The sequence below is a fragment of the Delphinus delphis genome, chromosome X (assembly GCF_949987515.2).
Source record: "Delphinus delphis chromosome X, mDelDel1.2, whole genome shotgun sequence".
Lineage (NCBI taxonomy): Eukaryota > Metazoa > Chordata > Mammalia > Artiodactyla > Delphinidae > Delphinus > Delphinus delphis.
The window spans coordinates 80,379,463-80,401,061 of record NC_082704.1 but is presented as its reverse complement, the minus strand read 5'-3'; positions in this window follow the sequence as shown (position 1 = coordinate 80,401,061).

Here is a 21,599-nt window from a genome sequence, read left to right as displayed (position 1 = left end):
ATTTATCCATTTCATATAGGTTTCCAATTTGTTGGCATTTAACTATTTGTACTATATTTTTATGATTGTATTTCTGTTATATGGATTGTAATCTTTCTGTTTCATTTCACATTTTGTTTATTTGAGTCCACTTTCTTTCTTAATGAGCCTGATTAAAGTCAATTTTTTTTTATCATTTCAAAAACACCACTCGTGTGTTTGTAGTTTTGTTGATTTTTCTATTGTGTATATATATATATATATATATATATATATATATATATATATATATATATATATATATATATATATATATATATATATATATATATATATATATATAGTGTGTGTGTGGTACGCGGGCCTCTCACCATCGTGGCCTCTCCCGTTGCGGAGCACAGGCTACAGACACGCAGGCTCGGCGGCCATGGCTCACAGGCTCAGCCGCTCCACGGCACGTGGGATCCTCCTGGACCGGGGCACGAACCCACGTCCCCTGCATCGGCAGGCGGACTCTCAACCACTGTGCCAACCAGGGAAGCCCTATTGTATATTTTTGATCTCTTACTTATTTCTGCTCTGATCTTTATAATTACATTCCTTCTGCTGACTTTGAGCTTTGTTAGTTCTTCTTTTTCTAATTCCTTTAGGTGGCTGGTTAAGTTTTTTTTTTTTGAGTCTTTCTTTTTCCTGCTTCTTGAGGTAGGCCTGTGTTGCTCTTAGAACTGCTTTTGCTACATCCCATTGAATTTGGAAAGTTGTGTTTTAATTTTCATTTTTCTCAAATTTTTTTCTTTTGATTTCTTTGAAGATTTCTTGGTTTTTCAGTAGCATGTTGTTTTATCTCCTGTTTGTGTTTTTCTCATTTTTCTTTCTGTAATTAATTTCTAGTTTCATACTGTTATGTTTGGAAAAATTGCTTGATATAATTTCTATCCACATAAATTTGTTGAGACTTGTTCTGCTGTCTAGTAAGTGATCTATCCTGCAGACTGTTCCATGTGCACTTAAAACAAGTGTATTCTGCTGTGTTTGGATGGAATATTATATAGATATCCAATAAGTCCAACTGTTCTAATGTGTAATGTAAGGCCACTGTTTCCTCATTATTTTCTGTCTGGATTATCTGTCCACTGATGTAAGTGGGGCTGTTAAAGTCCCCTATTATTATTATTGTTTGGGGGGGGGGGTCAGTGCCACGTGGCTTGCAGGATCTTAGTTCACTGACCAGGGATTAAACCCAGGCCCCAACTGTGAAAGCGCTGAATTCAAACCACTGGACCACCAGGGAATTCCCTAAAGTCCCCTATTATTATTGTATTATTGTTAATTTCTTCCTTTATGTCTGTTAATATTGGCTTTACATATTTAGGTGCCCCTATTTTAGGTATATATATGTTTACAAATCTTACATGCTCTTCTTGAACTTTTCCCTTTATGATTGTGTAATGTCCTTCTTTGTCTTTTCTCTATACACTTTGTTTAAAAATATCCATTGTCAAAAAAAAAAAATATCCATTGTCTGTTATGAGAATTGTTACTTCAGCTTTATCTTCTTTTAAAGATACAATCACTGTCTGTGTGTCTTTAGCTCTGAAGTGAGTCTCTTATAGGCAGGATATAGATGTGTCTTTTTTTATCCAATAAGCTAACCTATGTCTTTTGATTGCAGCATGAGTTTGTTGGCATTTAAAGTGATTATTGATAGGTATATACTTATTGCCATTTTGTTACTTGTTTTCTGGTTGTTTTTGTAGTTCACCTCTGTTCTTCTCTTCTTTTCTTAGTTTCTTCCCCTGTAGTTTGACAATTTTAGTTAGTGTTGTTTGTTTCCTTTTCTCTGACGTTTTTGTGTATTTGTTGTAGTTTTTTGATTTATGGTTACCATGGAACTTACATATTTCAACATCTACTTGTTTTAAACTGATAATCCTTTAGGTTCAAACACATTCTGAATGCTCTATATTTTTATCCCACACACAGTTTTTGTGTTGCTAATGTCATATTTTTATCTTCATGTCTACCCCTTGACTGTTTATTATAGTTATACTTGATTTTACAATTTGTTTTTAACCTTCCTACTAGCTTAAGTGGTTGATACATAGCCATTACTATACATTTTCTTTTATCAGTGAGGAGTTTGCCTTCCTGTAATTTTTTATTTCTTTTTGTATCCTTCTCTTTTTCATTTAAGTAAACCCTTTAACACTTCTTGAAAGATCAGTTTAGTATTGATGAACTCTTTTAGTTTTGGCTTCTCTGGGAAACTCTGTCTTCTCTTCTTCAATTCTGAATGATAAATTTGCTGGGTAGAGTATCCTAGGTTGTAGGGGTTTGTTTTTTTTTTTCTTTTAGACCTTTGAATATGTCATGACACTCCCTTCTTGCCTGCAAAGCTTCTGCTGAAAAATCAGCTGATGGCTTTATGGGGGTTCACCTGAATTTGACTTTGTTTTTCTCTTGCTGCCTTTACAATTCTCTCTTATCATAAACATTTCCCATTTTATTTATCTGTCAGTTTGAGTCTCTTGGGTTTGTATTGTTTGAGACTCTCTGTGTGTCCTGTCCCTGAATATCTGTTCCCTTTTTGGTGTGGGAGGTTTTCAGCCAAAATTTCAACAAATACATTTTTGACCTATTGTTCTTCTCTTCTCCTTCTAGAACCTATATACTGTGAATGTTAGTATGATTAATGTTGTCCCAGTGGCCCCTTAAACTATACTCATGTTTTAAATAATTGTTGGGGTTTTCTGTTGGTGATTTTGTTTTGTGTTATTTTTGTTTTGGGTTTTTTTTTTCTGCAGTTCTGGTTAGTTGATATCCATATTTCTATCTTCCAGCTTGCTTATGTGTAAGAAGAGATACAGAAGATTGTATCAATTAATCTCTTCTTAATTCCCTTTAGTGTACTTTTCATTTCAGTTATTGCCTACTTCAGCTCTGATTGGATGCTTTTTGTAGTTAAATTTGTTAAATTTGTTAAAATTCTCACTGTGTACATCTCTTCTTATCACATTTTCAGTTAGCATTCTTAGTACTATTGCTTTGAATTCTTTTCAGGTAAGTTATTTATCTCTGTTTCATTAGGGTATTTCCCACAGGTTTTTTTTTCTTGTTTTTCAATTAGAAACATATTCTTTGGTCTTCTCATTTTGTTTAACTTTCTCTGTCTCTATGAAATTAGGCGAAACAGTTACCTATCCTGGTCTTACAATGTGTGTTCTTTTGTTGGAGCATCACTGTGCAGGTTGTGTGTATCCAGTGGCTTTGGTGGGAGAGCTGTATCTGAAGTAGGCATGGGCTGAATCTTCCCCCAGGGTGTGCTGGCAGCCAGTGCCTTGGTGGGAGCTCACACTGGAGTTTGATGGGCTAGAGAAAGGGTCATGTTCAAGCTGGGGCATCTGCTTTGCTCAATGGCTGTCACTGCCTTATTAGGATAGGGGCAGATCCTGAGGTGCTGTAGCAGAAGTCCTGAGGTACTTGGGTTTCTCCCAGATTTGATATCAGTCTCTGCTTTGGTTGGTGGCATAGCTGAGGCTTGTGACTGAAATTCTGTGGTGGTTTCACTCCCCACCTCACTCCCCACATGGTGTGCATGCCTGGGTTAGAGGCTGGGTTGGGGCTCGAGGGATCGTTGTCAGAATTTTTTAATTTTAAGGAAGTCCAATTTATCATTTTTTTTCCTTTGGTTACTCTGATTTCAGTGTCATATCCATGAAGTTTGCAAAATGCAATGTCTAAAGCTTCTCCCATATGTTTTCTTATAAACTTTCTTTCTTTATAGTTTTTGCTCTTACATTTAGGTCTTTGATCCATTTTGATTAAATTTCTGTATATCATGTAAGATGGGTTCCAAATTCATTGTTTTGCATTTAGATATTCTGTTTTCACAACACTATTTTTTCTGAAAAATCTGTCTTCTCCTCTTTTTGAAAATCATTTCACCATATATTTCAGGGTTTATTTCTGACTTCCCTATTCTATTCTATTCCATTGGTATATATGTACACTTTTATGTGCCATTACTACACTGATTTGATTACTCTAGCTTGGTAAGAAGTTTTGAATCAGGAAGCATTGAGAACCTCTAAATTTCTACTTTTTAAATTTGTTTGGGCTATTCAGACTTCCTTGTCATTCCATATGAAGTTGAGGATGGATATTTCTATTTTTGTAAAAAATGCCATTGGGATTTTGATAGGGGTTACATTAAATCTGTAGATTTCTTTGTGTGGTATTGATATCTTTACAATATTAAATCTTGATCCAATCCATGAACATGAGATATCTTTCCATTTATTTATGTCTTCTTTACTTTCCTCAAGCAATGTTTTGTTTTCAGTGTATCACTTTCACATTTTTTTAAGCTTATACCTAAATATTGTTTTGACATTATTGTAAATAGAATTTTCTGAATTTCCTTTATGGATTACTGTTAGTGTACAGAATATGACTGAGTTCTTTGCATATTAATTTTGTATTAATTATTTGCAACTCACCTGAATTATTTTATTTGTTCTAATTGTGTGTGCGTTTGTGTGTGTGTGTGTGTGTGTGTGTGTAATATCTAAGGTTTTCTATATATGATATCTTTTTGTCAGTGAACAGAGATAATTTTACTTCTTCGTTCCCAATTTGGATGCCTTTTTTTCCCTTTTTTCCTGCCTAATCACTCTGTCTAGGACTTCCATTGCAATCTTAAATAAAAATGGCAAGAGAAGGCATCTTTGTCTTATTCTTGATCTTAGAGAAAACATTTTTGACCTTTCACAATTGGATACAGTGTTATCTGTAGGCTTTCCAACAAGGATTTTAGTATGTTGATATAATATCCCTCTATGCCAAGAATGTTCATTGTGATTATCATGAAAATTTGTAGAATTTTATCAAGTGTTCCTCTGCATCAATTGAAATGATCATGTGGATTTTAACTTTCATTCTGTTTATGTGCTGTACCATTGATTGATTTCTCTATGTTGAACCATCTTTGCTCTGCAGGAATAAATACCACTTGGTAATGGTGTACAATCTTATTAATGTGCTGTTCAAGTCTGTTTGCTAGTACTTTGTTGAGGAGTTTTGCATCAATATTCACCAAGGATATTTGTCTGTAGTGTCTTTCTCTGGTTTTGGTATCAGGGAAAGGCTGGCCTCATGGAGTAAGTTCAGATTCATTCCTTCTTGTTTCTGAAGAGGTTTTTTTTTCTTTCTTGGAAGTGTTTGTGGAGGGTTTTTCTATAAATGTTTTGGACAATTCAGAAGTGAAGTAATTTGATTATGGGCTTTTTGGGGGGTAGTTTTTTAAGCTTATGTTCTTAAATTTTATTGAACTATAGTTGATTTATAATGTGTTTATTTTGCTGTATAGCAAACTGATTCAGTTGTACATACACACACACACACACACACACACACACACACATATATACATATTCTTTTATTTTTGTGTTTTTTGTGGTACACGGGCCTCTCACTGCTGTGGCCTCTCCCATTGCAGAGCACAGGCTCTGGACACACAGGCTCAGCGGCCATGGATCACGGGCCCAGCCGCTCCGTGGCATGTGGGATCTTCCCGGACGGGGGCATGAACCCATGTCCCCTGCATTGGCAGGCGGACTCTCAACAACTGCGCCACCAGGGAAGCCCATATACATATTCTTTTCACATTCTTTTCCATTATGATTTTATCACAGGACATTAAATTATAGTTTCCCATACTATACACTAGGACCTTGTTAATTATCTATCTTATATATAATAATTGGCAACTGCTAAACATAGACTCCCAATCCATCCCTCCCCCTCCCTACACCCCTTGGCAACCACGAGTCTATTCTCTATATATCTGTCTGTTTCTGTGTCACATGGAAAAGAAGAAGTAAAACTGTCACTCTTTGCAGATAACATGACAATATACATAGAAAATTGCATAGATGTCACCAGAGAAATACTAGAGCTAATCAATGAATTTAGTAAAGTCTCAGGATGCAAAATTAATACACAAAAATTTCTTGCATTCCTATACACTAACAATGAAAGTTCAGAATGAGAAATTAAGAAACAATCTCATTTACCATTGCAACAAAAAGAATAAAATACCTAGGAATAAACCTACCTAAGGTGGCAAAAGGCCTATATGCAGAAAACTATAAGACACTGATGAAAGAAATCAAATACAACACAAACGTATATAGAGATATACCATGTTCTTGGATTGGAAGAATCAACATTGTGAAAATGACTATACTACCCAAAGCAATCTACAGATCCAATGCAATCCCTATCAAACTACCAATGACATTTTTCACAGAACTAGAACAAAAAATTTCACAATTTGTATGGAAACACAAAAGACCATGAATATCCAAAGCAATCTTGAGAAAGAAAAATGGAGCTGGAGGAACCAGATTCCCTGACTTCAGACTATACTACAAACCTACAGTAATCAAGACAGTATGGTTTGGGGAGGTTTTTGATTGCTGATTCAGACTATTTGTAATCAGTCTTAGTGAGTTGTGTGTTTCTAAGAATGTTTTTATTTCATCATGGTTATACAATTGGTTGGCACAAAGTTGTTTATACTACACTTTGATGACTTAAAAAAATACACAACGTGAGAATTGTGAGTTAAGTTTTATTTGGTGGAAAATGAGGACTATAGCCCAGGAGACAGCATCTCAGATAGCTCTGATAAACTGCTCCATAGAGGTGGGGGGAGGTCAGTTTTTGTGATTTTGGTGAAGGTGGAGTACATGCAATCAAGCACATATTTTTTGCATAAGGTTCTGCTACTCTTGGGAAGGCACTGCTAGTCATGAGGAGCAGACGTCAGCATAAAGGGTTTTAGTGCTTTATTATATACGAAGAGATACAAGAATTGGGCTCATTAAGTCATCTCCTGAAAACATCAAACTATCTGAAGACCTGTTCTGCCAGTTTTTTCCAGGGCACAGAGTGCCTCATTTCTGCTCTTCACCCTGAACTTCTTTCAGGGGGTGTTGAAAGTCAGCAGCCATCAGCTCATGATTTAATCTTTGTAGAGGTAGATGGCAAGTTCCATTGGCCAGTGCCAATTGTAGTTGACATCTTTTATAACCCTCTTAATTTCTGTATAATCAGATGTAATTTGAGTCTTCTCTCCTTTTTCTTAGTAAACCTAGTTAAAATCTTGTCAAATTCGTTTATCTTTTCATAGAACCAACTTTTTGTTTGATGGATTTTCACTTATTTTTAGTTTCCCTATTTCATTTATCACTGCTGTAATATTTATTGGTTTCTTCCTGGAAAAACTTAAGTTTGCAATACATGGGCTGTTTTGAAAAGAGAGGACAAAGAGAAGCGGAGCCTGAGAGCCCTAGAGATCCAGTCAGCTCTGTGTGAAGCAGTCTCTGAGAAATGTTGCAATTCATCATACTACCTAGAGTTGCTGAGGATGGTCATGTTGAAAATTAGTATTGGAGTTACCATCAGAGGAGACTGTTAAGAGAAAAATAAACTAGAAATAAATCCACTGTAAAAGCTAAAACTATAAAATTCTTAGAAGAAAGCAAAGGGGGTAATCTTCCTGACATTTTATGTGACAATGAGTTCTTGGGTATAACAGCAACAGAATACAATAAAAGAAAAAGTAGATACATTGGATTTTATAAAAATTAAAAACTTTTGCTTATGAAAGAATACTCTAAGAAAGTTAAAAGACTCCGCAGAATAGAGAAAACATTTGTAAATTATATATCTGATAAGGAATTAATATCTAGAACTTCTAGCTAATATCTAGATTAAAGAATTCTTACAAATGAACAACAACAACAAAACACAAATAAAAAATGGGCAAACGCCTTGAATAGACTCTTCTTCAAAGAAGACATGTAGATGACCAATGAACACATGAGAAGATGCTCAACATCACTAATCATTAGGGAAATGCAAATCAAAACCACAATGAAATACTATTTTGTGCTCATTAAGATGACAATTATATCTTAAAAAATCAAAATAAAAAATGTTGGCAAGCATATGGAGAAATTGGAACCCTGAATATTGGTGGTGGGAATGTAAAATAGTTCCTCCTCTGTGGAAAATAGCTCTGTACTTCCTCAAAAAAGCTAAAACTAGAGTTACTATATAATCCAGCAATTCTAATTCTAAGGCCTATACCTTAATTGAAAGCAGGGACTCAAAAAGATACTTGTACACCAATGTTCATAGTGCCATTATTCACATTTGCAGAAAGGTGGAAATAATTCAAATGTCCACCAACAGATGAATGGATAAACAAGATATGGCATATATATATATATATATATATATATATATATATATATACACATACATACACACATACATACAAACAGAGATACTTGTTACCCGATGGATGAACCTTAAAACATTGTGCTCAGTTAAATAAGCAGAAACAAAAGAAAAAATGTTGTATGATTTCACTTTTTTTTTTTTTTCTGGTAAGTGCGCCTCTCACTGTTGTGGCCTCTCCCATTGCGGAGCACAGGCTCTGGATGTGCAGGCTCAGCGGCCATGGCTCACGGGTCCAGCTGCTCCGCAGCATGTGGAATCTTCCCGGACCGGGTCACGAACCCATGTCCCCTGCATTGGCAGGCGGACTCTCAACCACTGCGCCACCAGGGAAGTCCTTTTACATTTTTATTGGTGTATAATTGCTTTACAATGGTGTGTTAGTTTCTGCTTTATAACAAAGTGAATCAGTTATACATATACATATGTTCCCATATCTCTTCCCTCTTGTATCTCCCTCCCTCCCTCCCACCCTCCCTATCCCACCCCTCTAGGTGGTCACAAAGCACCAAGCTGATCTCCCTGTGCTATGAGGCTGCTTCCCACTCGCTACCTATTTTACGTTTGGTAGTGTATATATGTCCATGCCACTCTCTCACTTTGTCACAGCTTACCATTCCCCCTCCCCACATCCTCAAGTCCATTCTCTAGTAAGTCGGTGTCTTTATTCCCGTCTTACTCCTAGGTTCTTCATGACATTATTTTTTCTTAGATTCCATATATATGTGTTAGCATACGGTATTTGTCTTTTGCTTTCTGACTTACTTCACTGTATGACAGACTCTAGGCCCATCCACCTCATTACAAATGACTCAATTTCATTTCTTTTTATGGCTGAGTAATATTCCATTGTATATATGTGACACAGGCAGATCCACAGAGAAAGAAAGTAAGCTAGTTGTTACCAAAGTTTGGGTGGAGCAGGGAAATGGAGAGTTATTGCTTAAGTGGTATGTAGTTTTTGTTTTGGATGACAGAAAGGTTCTGTAAATGGATAGCTGTGGTGGTTGCACAACATTGTGAGTGTGCTTAATGCCATTGAATTGTATCCCTAGAAATGGTTAAAGTGGTAAAATTTATGTTATGTATATGTTACCACAAAATCTTTTTGATCTGTAGTTGTAATACAGTGTATCATAGTCAATTGAATCACAAATAAAAACCAATCCCTTTGATTTCAGCAAGTAATAATGTGGATATCTAAGTCAGAACCTTGCTGGGAAAGGGAGCAACATGTTGGTTAAAGGGAAAACTGAAAACTTCAGGCCAAAATTGTTTCTCAGTCTCTGGATGCTATTGGACCGTGAGCATGATTCTGGGCTGGATGGAAGTCACTGAATTCTTACCTGTCTGCAGCTCAGAAGTCACCTCCACTGGAGGCCTTCCCCAGATCCAGCCAGAGGGCATCATTACCTTCTCTGTGTCACCTCTGTTCCTCTGTGTACTTCCACCATTATGCTTTTCACAGTGAGCTGTTGCTTCTCTGTTTACAGGTCTGAATATGCTACTTGGAAGCTTCTGGTAGTCAGGGGTCTGACTTAATTCCTGTGCCAACCCAAGGTGTGTGTGGGTTAGGAAGGCATGGCTCAGAACATACAGCTGCCAAAGGAATAAATGGATGCATGAATGGACAGACAGACAGGTGAGCAGATAAGTGGGTAGATGAATACATGAATGAATGGAGAGATGCTTAAACATCTCTTGAACATCTCTTTTCACTGGCTTGAAAAAAGGCCAATCAATGTTTCCTTGGCTATTGCAATAACTTTTAAACATGAGGCTCCAGACCATTTTCTAACCTTCCAACCCTTATTGCCACCACCTCCAGCAAAAAGAAAATTTTCTTTTAATCCAAAGAAGCAAGCAACGACTGATGCCCACAAGATTCCCCTGTCTCCCCATCACCCTGAAACAGTTGGCCTCAGATATCATGGAGAGGCCACCTGAAGACCCCAGCCAAGAGAAACATTGTGACAGATAGGGATGCTGTCTTATAAGATGAAGTGTGTGCCTGGACCAAGGGGCCACCATATGGAGCTCCTTGCACAGCCAGAATATGTGGACATGGGAACCAAGATGTGGAAAACTGGGTGGTACCTCTCACAGTTACATCCTATACCAATTAACAGAATTTCCATCCCAGGGACTGATAGTAGAAAGCGAACCCCTAAGGATTAATGTTTCTACAAGTGGCCACAGTAATGGTTCTGCTGCACTGGCGTCTGAGATCGCCACCTGTCCACTACCACTGAGGAAACAGGCAAAGAGAGCATGAAGATAGTGGCCAACTGTTTGAACCTGCTTACCAGGGGTAAAAGGATTGCTGCCTGACAGTGGGGGCAAGGAGGATTGTAGACAGAGCCCAGAGGCTCTTATGTTACCATGATTCCCAGTGGAAGAACCACAGCAACATCCAGATGGGACCACCAAGCTCCAAGACCCTCAGGAATGAGGGTGTGGGCCACTCCACCAATGAAAGACTACCAAGAAGTTGAAGTTGAATATATGGATAATTGTGGCAGATTGAAATTTTGAAAAGTTGTTACTTTTCTGATGCTTTATCAACAGGTGGAAACTATTTACTTTCCTTTGAACCTGGGTGGGCTTGTGACTGCTCAGACCAAAAGAATACCAAGGAGGTGATGTTATGGGACTATGTCATAACACGGGTAATTTCTTCCTGGTTCTCTCTTTCTCTTGGAATGCTCATTTGGGGAACAAGTCACCATGTTATGAGGATGCCTAGGACACATGGAAAGGACATATGGGTGTGGCAACTAACAGCCCTAGCACAGGTCTCAGCTGACAGCCAGCAACTACTAGCAGAAATATGATTGATTGAGACTTCAGATGATTCCAGCCTCTAGCTTTTGAACAACCCCAGCTGAATCCAAGAGGGGCAGAAGTGATCTGTACCTAAAGCACCCTGCCCACATTTCATATTTAGAAGCAAAATAAATGTCATTGCTTTAACTCACTATGATTTTGGATGGTTTGTTACACCGTAATATTAACTGTAACAGAAATTATTACTTGTATTTATGTTATTTACTGTAAATTTTATTAATCCTCTCCATTTATTTCTACTACCGGGCCCTTTCACACCCTAGTATTACATAGGCTGTGTTAAAGGTGACTCATTTTGTTGCTTAAGTACATAAGTTGTAGAATAATAAAGAGGCCTGGCACAACACTAGAAGAGGAATAGGCATCATCTGGATGTCTTATATTAATAGCTAGAGTGTATAACAGATGAAACTTGGGGCTGCATTCCTTTTAAGGAGATAGAAAGTGCTTTTCTGGTTTTGGATTGTTTCGTTTATTTGGCTATTGTGTGGAGATGAGGTATTATTGAAAATGTATATATTTTAAAGAGCATATATGGGAAGATGAGTGTATGTAGATATCAGGCAGTCAAATTGTGTACAGGCATACCTTGAAGTTATTGCAAGTTAGGTTCCAGGCTGCCTCAATAAAGTGAATATCGCTAAAACGAATCACACAAATTTTTGTTTTCTCAGTAAATAGAAAAGATGTGTTTACACTATACAGTAGTCTATTAAGTGTACAATAGCATTATGTCTAAAAAATGTACATAACTTAATTTTAAAATCCTTTATTGCTAAAAAATGATAATCATCATCTGAGCCTTCAGTGAATCATAGATTTTTGGTTTTTGTGTTTTTGTTTGTTTTTCTGTTTTTCTTTCTGGTGGAGAGCTTGAATTATTGGCAGAATTGTCAAAATATGACACAGAGATGAAGTGAGAAAATGCTGTTTGAAAAAAAATGGCTCCAATAGACTTACTTGACGTAGGTTTGCCACAAATATTCACTTTGGAAAACGCATTATCTGAGGACCTTCAAGGTGGCAGAGAAGTAAGACGTGGAGATCACTTTCCTCACCACAAAAACATGAAAAATACATCTACATGTGTAACAACTCCTACAAAACACCTACTGTATGTTGGCAGAAGTCCTCAGACTTCCCCAAAGGTAAGAAAATCCCCACATATCTGGCTAGGGCAAAAGAAAAAAGAAAAAACAGAGGCAGAAGAATAGGGACAGGAGCTGCACCTCTGGAAGCGAGCTGTGAAGGATGAAAAGTTTCTACACACTCAAAGCCCCTTAACTGGTGGGCAAGGGGGGGTGTGAGGGAGGGAAGCTTCAGAGCCACAGAGGAGAGTGCAGCAATAGTGGGGCAGAGGGTAAAGTGGAGAGATTCCGGCACAGAGGATCAGTGCTGAGTTGCACTCACCAATCTGAGATGTTCTCTTCTCACCCACCATGCCGGGTGGTGCCTGGGAGCTGAGTCTTGGGCTCCAGAGGTAAGACCCCAGGGAGAGAAATGGGGATGGCTGCATGAAAACAGCCTGAAGGAGGCTACTGTGCCACAGATAGCTTGGAGGGAGTCCAGGAAAAACTCTCACCTGCCAAATAGCCCAGAGACCATTTTTTCTGGGTGCACAACGAGAGGGGATTCCTGCTCCGTGTGCCCACAGAAGACAGAGCACCACCTAAGCGAGCTCCAGAGATAAGTGGAAGCCATGGCTATTAGCTTGGACCCCAGAATGGGCATGAACCTCTACCATCACCACCACTGCCACCAAGAATCCTGTGTGGAAGTGCAGGTCACTACGTACACCACCCCAGCATCCTGTGAAGCATGCCACTGCCAGGGTCCCATGATCCAGGGACAACTTCCTCCAGGAGAAAACATGGCATCCCTCAGGCTGTTGCAATGTCACGCTGACCTCTGCCACTGCAGCCTCACCTCACATTCCAGTTATGACTACAGTAATCCTCCCTCTCGCTGGCCTGAGTGAGCAAGAGAGCCCTAATCAGCTGCCGCTTAACCTCCTCCTGTCTGTGAAGGGAACAGATGCCTGAGGGCAGCCTACACATAAAGGCAGGGCCAAAATCAAAGCTGAACCTGAGGAGCTGTGGGAACAAAGTAGAGAAAGGGAAATTTCTCAGTGCAGCCTCAGGAGCAGCAGATTAAATGCCCAAAACGAACTTGAAAATCCCTGCATTTGAAGAATACTTGATTAGACAACCAATGTTCCCCCAAATGAGGCAGTGGACTTTAGGAGCAACTGTAGACTTGGGGTTTGCTTTCTGGGTCTGATTGGTTTCCAGTTTTATGTTTATCTTAAGTTAGATTTTAGTGCTTGTTATCATTGGTGGATTTTCTTATTGGTTAGGTTGCTCTCTTCCTGTTTTTAAAATTTTATTTATTTTTTATTTTTTTATTCTTAGTATTTTTATTTACTTTATTTTAATATTTTTATTTTTTTTCTTTTTGTGAGTGTATATGTATGTGTTTCTTCGTGTGATCTTGTCTGTTTAGGTTTGCTTTTACTGTTTTTCCTAGTGTGCTCACTATTCTTTTCTTTCTTTTTTTTGGCTTGTTTGTTTGTTTCCTTTTTGTGAGCATGTGTGTGTATGTTTCTTTCTGTGATTTTGCCTGTTTAGTATTGTTATTACCATTTGGTTTTGTGTACTACTGTGTTTTTTTTCTATTTTTTCCTTCCTTTTCCTCTAAGGCATGCAGCTGTCAGGGTCTTGGTGCTCCGGCCAGGTATTAGACGTGAGCCTCCGAGGTGGAAAAGCCGATTTCAGGACATTGGACAACCAGAAATCTCCTGGCTCCACATAATATCAATCGGCGTGTGCTCTCTGAGAGATCTCCATTTCAACGCTAAGACCCAGCTCCACCCAATGGCCAGCAAGCTACAGTGCTGGAGGTCCCATGTCAAAAAACTAGCAGGACAGGAACACAGGGCCACCCATTAGCAGAGAGGCTGCCTAAAGTCATACTAAGTTCACAGACACCCCAACACACACCACCTGACATGGCCCTGCCCACCAGAAGGACAAGATTAATTGCCACCCACCAGAACGGTGTAACGAGGTGCCTCCACCCAGAACCTACACAAGCCACTGAACCAACCTCACCCACTGGGGGCAGACACCACAAGTAACAAGAAAAACAAACCTGCATCCTGTGAAAGGGAGACCCCAAACACAGTAAGCTAAAGGAAAGGAGAAGACAGAGAAAAATGCAGCAGATGAAGCAGCAAGGTAAAAACCTAAAACACCAAACAAATGAAGAAGAAATATGCAGGCTGCCTGAAAAAGAATTCACAGTAATGATAGTAAAGATGATCCAAATTCCAGGAAATAGAATGGAGAAAATACAAGAAATGTTTAAAAAAGACCTAGAAGAACTGAAGAGCAAACACACAATGATGAACAACAGAATAAATGAAATTTAAAATACTGTAGCAGGAATCAATAGTAGAATAACTGAGGCAGAAGAACGGATAAGTGACCTTTAAGATAGAATAAGGGAAAAAATTGCCACAGCGCAGAGTAAAGGAAAAAAAAATGAAAAGAATTAAGGACAGTCTCAGAGGCCTCTGGAACAACATTAAAGGCACCAACATTCGAATTATAGGGGTCCTGGAAGAAGAAGAGAAAAAGAAAGCGTCTAAGAAAATATTTGAAGAGATTATAGTCGAAAACTTCCCTAACATGTGAAAGGAAATAGTCAATCAAGTCCAGGAAGCACAGAGAGTCCTTTACAGGAAAAATCCACGGAGAAACATGCTGAGACACATATTAATGAAATTATCCAAAATTAAATACAAAGAAAAAACATTAAAAGCAGCAAGGGAAAAACAACAAATAACACACAAGGGAATCCCCATAAGGTTAACAGCTGATGTTTCAGCAGAAACTCTGCAAGCCAGAAGGGAGTGGCAGAATATAATTAAAGTGATGAAAGGGAAAAATTTACAACCAAGACTACTCTACCCAGCAAGGATCTCATTTATATTCGACAGAAAAATTAAAACATTTACAGATAAACAAAATTAAGAGAATTCAGCACCACCAAATGAACTTTACAACAAATGCTAAAGGAACTTATCTTGGCAGAAAAGACAAGAGAATGAAAAGACCTACAAAAGCAAACATAAATCAAATAAGAAAATGTTAATAGGAACATTTATATCAAAAATTACCTTAAATGTAAATGGATTAAATGCTACAACCAAAAGACACAGAGTGGCAGAATGCATACAAAAACAAGTCCCGTATGTATGCTGTCTACAAGAGATCCATTGCAGATCTAGGGACACATACAGACTGAAAGTGAGGTGATGAAAAATGTATTCTATGTAAATGGAAATCAAAAGAAATTTGGAGTAGCAATACCCATATCAGACAAAATACGCTTTAAAATAAAGACTATTACAAGAGACAAAGCAGGACACTACATAATGATCAAGGGATCAATCCAAGAGGAAGGTAAAAGAATTGTAAATATTTTGCACCGAACATTGGAGCACCTCAATACATGAGGCAAATGCTAACAGCCATAAAAGGGGAAATCAACAGTAACAGAATAATGGTTGGGGACTTTGACACCCCACTATCACCAGAGAAAGGGAAATTTCCAGATGTTCCAGAGGCCTCTGAGACTGTCCTTAATTCTTTTCATTTTTTTTCCAAAATGAAAATAAATAAGGATACACAAGCATTAAATGACACATTAGACAAGATAGACTTAATTGATATTTATAGGACAGTCCATCCAAAAACTACAGAATACATGTTCTGCTCAAGTGGTCATGAAACATTCTCCAGAATAGATCATATCTTGGGTCACAAATCAAGCCTTGATAAGTTTAAGAATTTTGAAATCATATGAAGTATCTTTTCTGACCACAAAACTATGAGATTAGATATCAATTACAGGAAAAAACTGTAAAAAATATAAACACATGGAGGCTAAACAATACGTTAATACTAACCAAGAGATCACTGAGGAAATCAAAGAGGAAATTAAAAAATACCTAGAAAAGAATGACAATGGAAACATAATGACCAAAAAACCTCTTTGATACAGCAAAAACAGTTCTAAGAGGGAAATTTATAGCAGTAAAATCCTACCTCAAGAAAATCTCAAATAAACAAACTAACCTTACACCTAAAGCAATTACAGAAAGAAGAAGAACAACAAAAAAAAACCAAAGTTAGCAGAAGGAAAGAACTCATAAAGATCAGGTCAGGGGGCTCGGCGGAAGATGGCGGAAGAGTAAGACGCGGAGATCACCTTCCTCCCCACAGATACACCAGAAATACAGCTACACGTGGAACAACTCCTACAGAACACCTACTGAAGGCTGGCAGAAGACCTCAGACCTCCCAAAAGGCAAGAAACTCCCCACGTACCTGGGTAGGGCAAAAGAAAAAAAGAAAAAACAGAGACAAAAGAATAGGGACAGCACCTGCACCAGCGGGAGGGAGCTGTGAAGGAGGAAAAGTTTCCACACACTAGGAAGTTCCTTCGCGGGCAGAGACTGCGGAGGCGGAGGGGGGAGCTTCGAAGCCGCGGAGGAGAGCACAGCAACGGGTGCGGAGGGCAAAGCGGGGAGATTCCCGCACAGAGGATGGTGCCGACCGGCACTCACCAGCCCGAGAGGCTTGTCTGCTCACCCGCCGGGGCGGGCGGGGCTGCGAGCTGAGGCTCTGAGGCTCGAATTTCGGTTTCGGACGGAGTGCAGGGAGAGGACTGGGGTTGGCGGCTTGAACATAGCCTGAAGGGGTTAGTGCACCACAGCTAGCCGGGAGGGAGTCCCGGGAAAAGTCTGCACCTGCCGAAGAGGCAGGAGACTTTTCCTTCCCTCTTTGTTTCCTGGGGCGTGAGGAGAGGGCTTTAAGAACGCTGCTTAAAGGAACTCCAGAGACGGGCGCGAGTCGCGGCTGAAAGCGCGAACCCCAGAGACGGGCGCGAGCCGCGGCTGAAAGCGCGGACCCCAGAGACGGGCGCGAGCCGCGGCTGAAAGCGCGGACCCCAGAGACGGGCGCGAGCTGCGGCTGAAAGCGTGGAATCCAGAGACGGGCGCGAGCCGCGGCTAAAAGCGCGAACCCCAGAGACGGGCGCGAGCCGCGGCTGAAAGCGCGGAATCCAGAGACGGGCGCGAGCCGCGGCTAAAAGCGCGGACCCCAGAGGCGGGCGGGAGATGCTAAGGCTGCTGCTGCCGCCACCAAGGGGCCTGTGTGCGAGCACAGGTCACTCTCCACACCCCTCTTCTGCGGAGCCTGTGCAGCCCGCCACTGCCAGGTTCCCAGGATCCAGGGACAACTTCCCCGGGAGAACGCACAGCGCACCTCAGGCTGGTGCAAAGTCACGCCGGCCTTTGCCACCGCAGGCCCGCCCCGCACTCCGTGCCACTCCCTCCCCGCCGGCCTGAGTGCGCCAGAGCCCCCGAATCAGCGGCTCTTTTAACCCCATCCTGTCTGAGCAAAAAACAGACGTCCTCCACCGACCTACACGCAGTGGCAGGGCCAAATCCAAAGCTGAGCCCTGGGAGCTGTGAGAACAAAGAAGAGAAAGGGAAATCTCTCCCAGCAGCCTCAGAAGCAGCGGATTAAAGCTCCACAATCAACTTGATATACTCTGCATCTGTGGAATACCTGAATAGACAACCAATCATCCCAAATTAAGGAAGTGGACTTTAGGAGCAAGATCTATGATTTTTTTCCCTTTTCCTCTTTTTGTGAATGTGTATGTGTATGCTTCTGTGTGAGATCTTGTCTGTATAGTCGTGCTTCCACCATTTGTCCTAGGGTTCTATCCAACCATGTTTTTTTAAAAAAATTTTTTTTCTTAATAATTAATTTTAATAATGTTATTATACTTTACCTTCGTTCTTTCTTTCTTTCTTTCCTTCCTTCCTTCCCTCCTTTAGACAACGAATCATCCCAAATTGAGGAGGTGGTCTCTGACAGCAAGATTTATGATTTTTCCCCATTTACCTCTTTTAGTGAGGGTGTATGTGTATGCTTCTGTGTAAGATTTTGTCTGTATAGCTTTGCTTCCAACATTTGTCCTAAGGTTCTATCCGTCCCTTTTTTTTTCTAAATAAGAATTTTTTAATTCAATAACTTTATTATACTTTATTTTATTTTTATAGTATCTTCTTTCTTTCTGTCTTTTTTCCTTCTTTCCCTCCTTCCTTCCTTCCTCCCTCCCTCCCTCCCTCCTTTCTTTCCTTCTTGCCTTCTTTCCTTCTTTGCTTCTTTCTTTCCTTCTTCCTTCCTTCCTACCCTCCTTTCCTTCTTTCTTTCCTCATACTTCTACTAATTCCCTCTACTTTTTCTCCCTTTTATCCTGAGCCGTGTGGATGAAAAGCTCTTGGTGCTCCAGCCAGGAGGCAGGGCTCTGCCTCTGAGGTAGGAGAGCCAACTTCAGGACACTGGTCAACAAGAGACCTCCCAGCTCCACATAATATCAAACGGCGAAAATCTCCCAGAGACCTCCATCTTAACACCAGCACCCAGCTTCACTCAACGACCAGCAAGCCACAGTGCTGGAAAACCTATACCAAACAACTAGCAAAACAGGAACACAACCCCACCCATTAGCAGAGAGGCTGCCTAAAATCATAATAAGGCCACAGACACCCCAAAACACACCACCAGACGTGAACCTGCCCACTACAGAGACAAGATCCAGCCTCATCCACCAGAACACAGGCACTAGTCCCCTCCACCGGGAAGCCTACACAACCCACTGAACCAACCTTAGCCACTGGAGACAGACATCAAAAACAGGAGGAACTACGAACCTGCAGCCTGCAAAAAGGAGACCCCAAACACAGTAAGATAAGCAAAATGAGAAGACAGAAAAACACACAGCACATAAAGGAGCAAGATAAAAATGCACCAGACCTAACAAATGAAGAGGAAATAGGCAGTCTACCTGAAAAAGAATTCAGAATAATGATAGTAAGGTTGATCCGAAATCTTGGAGATAGAATGGACAATAGAATGGACAAAATGCAAGAATCAGTTAACAAGGACCTAGAAGAACTAAAGATGAAACAAGCAATGATGAACAACACAATAAATGAAATTAAAAATACTCTAGATGGGATCAATAGCAGAATAACCGAGGCAGAAGAACGGATAGTGACCTGGAAGATAAAATAGTGGAAATAACTACTGCAGAGCAGAATAAAGAAAAAAGAATGAAAAGAACTGAGGACAGTCTCAGAGACCTCTGGGACAACATTAAACGCACCAACATTGGAATTATAGGGGTTCCAGAAGAAGAAGAGAAAAAGAAAGGGACTGAGAAAATATTTGAAGAGATTATAGTTGAAAACTTCCCTAATATGGGAAAGGTAATAGTAAATCAAGTCCAGGAAGCACAGAGAGTCCCATACAGGATAAATACAAGGAGAAATACGCAAAGACACATACTAATCAAACTGTCAAAAATTAAATACAAAGAAAGCATATTAAAAGCAGCAAGGGAAAAACAACAAATAACACATAAGGGAATCCGCATAAGGTTAACAGCTGATCTCTCAGCAGAAACCCTACAGCCAGAAGGGAGTGGCAGGACATACTGAAAGTGATGAAGGAGAAAAACCTACAGCCAAGACTACTCTACCCAGCAAGGATCTCATTCAGATTTGATGGAGAAATTAAAACCTTTACAGACAAGCAAAAGCTGACAGAGTTCAGCACCACCAAACCAGCTTTAAAACAAATGCTAAAGGATCTTCTCTAGGCAAGAAACACAAGAGAAGGAAAAGACCTATAATAACGAACCCAGAACAATTTAGAAAATGGGAATAGGAACATACATATCGATAATTACCTTAAATGTAAATGGACTAAATGCTGCCACCAAAAGACACAGATTAGCTGAATGGATACAAAAACAAGACCCTTATATATGCTGTCTACAAGAGACCCACTTCAGACCTAGAGACACATACAGACAGAAAGTAAGGGGATGGAAAAAGATATTCCATGCAAATGGAAACCAAAAGAAAGCTGGAGTAGCAATTCTCATATCAGACAAAATAGACTTTAAAATAAGGACTATTAAAAGAGACAAAGAAGGACACTACATAATGATCAAGGGATCGATCCAAGAAGAAGATATAACAATTGTAAATATTTATGCACCCAACATAGGAGCACCTCAATACATAAGGCAAATGCTAACAGCCATAAAAGGGAAAATCGACAGTAACACATTCATAGTAGGGGACGTTAACACCCCACTTTCACCCATGGACAGATCATCCAACATGAAAATAAATAAGGAAACACAAGCTTTAAATGATACATTAAACAAGATGGACTTAATTGATATTTATAGGACACTCCATCCAAAAACAACAGAATACACATTTTTCTCAAGTGCTCATGGAACATTCTCCAGGATAGATCATATCTTAGGTCACAAATCAAGCCTTGGTAAATTTAAGAAAATTGAAATTGTATCAAGTATCTTTTCTGACCACAACGCCATGAGACTAGATATCAATTACAGGAAAAGATCTGTAAAAAATACAAACACATGGAGGCTAAACAATACACTACTTAATAATGAAGTGATCACTGAAGAAATCAAAGAGGAAATAAAAAAATACCTAGAAACAAATGACAATGGAGACACAACGACCCAAAACCTGTGGGATGCAGCAAAAGCAGTTCTAAGGGGGAAGTTTATAGCAATACAAGCCCACCTTAAGAAGCAGGAAACATCTCGAATAAACAACCTAACCTTGCACCTCAAGCAATTAGAGAAAGAAGAACAAAAAAACCCCAAAGCTAGCAGAAGGAAAGAAATCATAAAAATCAGATCAGAAATAAATGAAAAAGAAATGAAGGAAACGATAGCAAAGATCAATAAAACTAAAAGCTGGTTCTTTGAGAAGATAAACAAAATAGATAAACCACTAGCCAGACTCATCAAGAAAAAAAGGGAGAAGACTCAAATCAATAGAATTAGAAATGAAAAAGGAGAGGTAACAACTGACACTGCAGAAATAAAAGAGATCATGAGAGATTACTACAAGCAACTCTATGTCAATAAATTGGACAATCTGGAAGAAATGGACAAATTCTTAGAAATGCACAACCTGCCAAGACTGAATCAGGAAGAAATAGAAAATATGAACAGACCAATCACAAGCACTGAAATTGAAACTGTGATTAAAAATCTTCCAACAAACAAAAGCCCAGGACCAGATGGCTTCACAGGCGAATTCTATCAAACATTTAGAGAAGAGCTAACACCTATCCTTCTCAAACTCTTCCAAAATATAGCAGAGGGAGGAACACTCCCAAACTCCTTCTAGGAGGCCACCATCACCTTGATACTAAAACGAGACAAGGATGTCACAAAGAAAGAAAACTACAGGCCAATATCACTGATGAACATAGATGCAAAACTCCTCAACAAAATACTAGCAAACAGAATCCAACAGCACATTA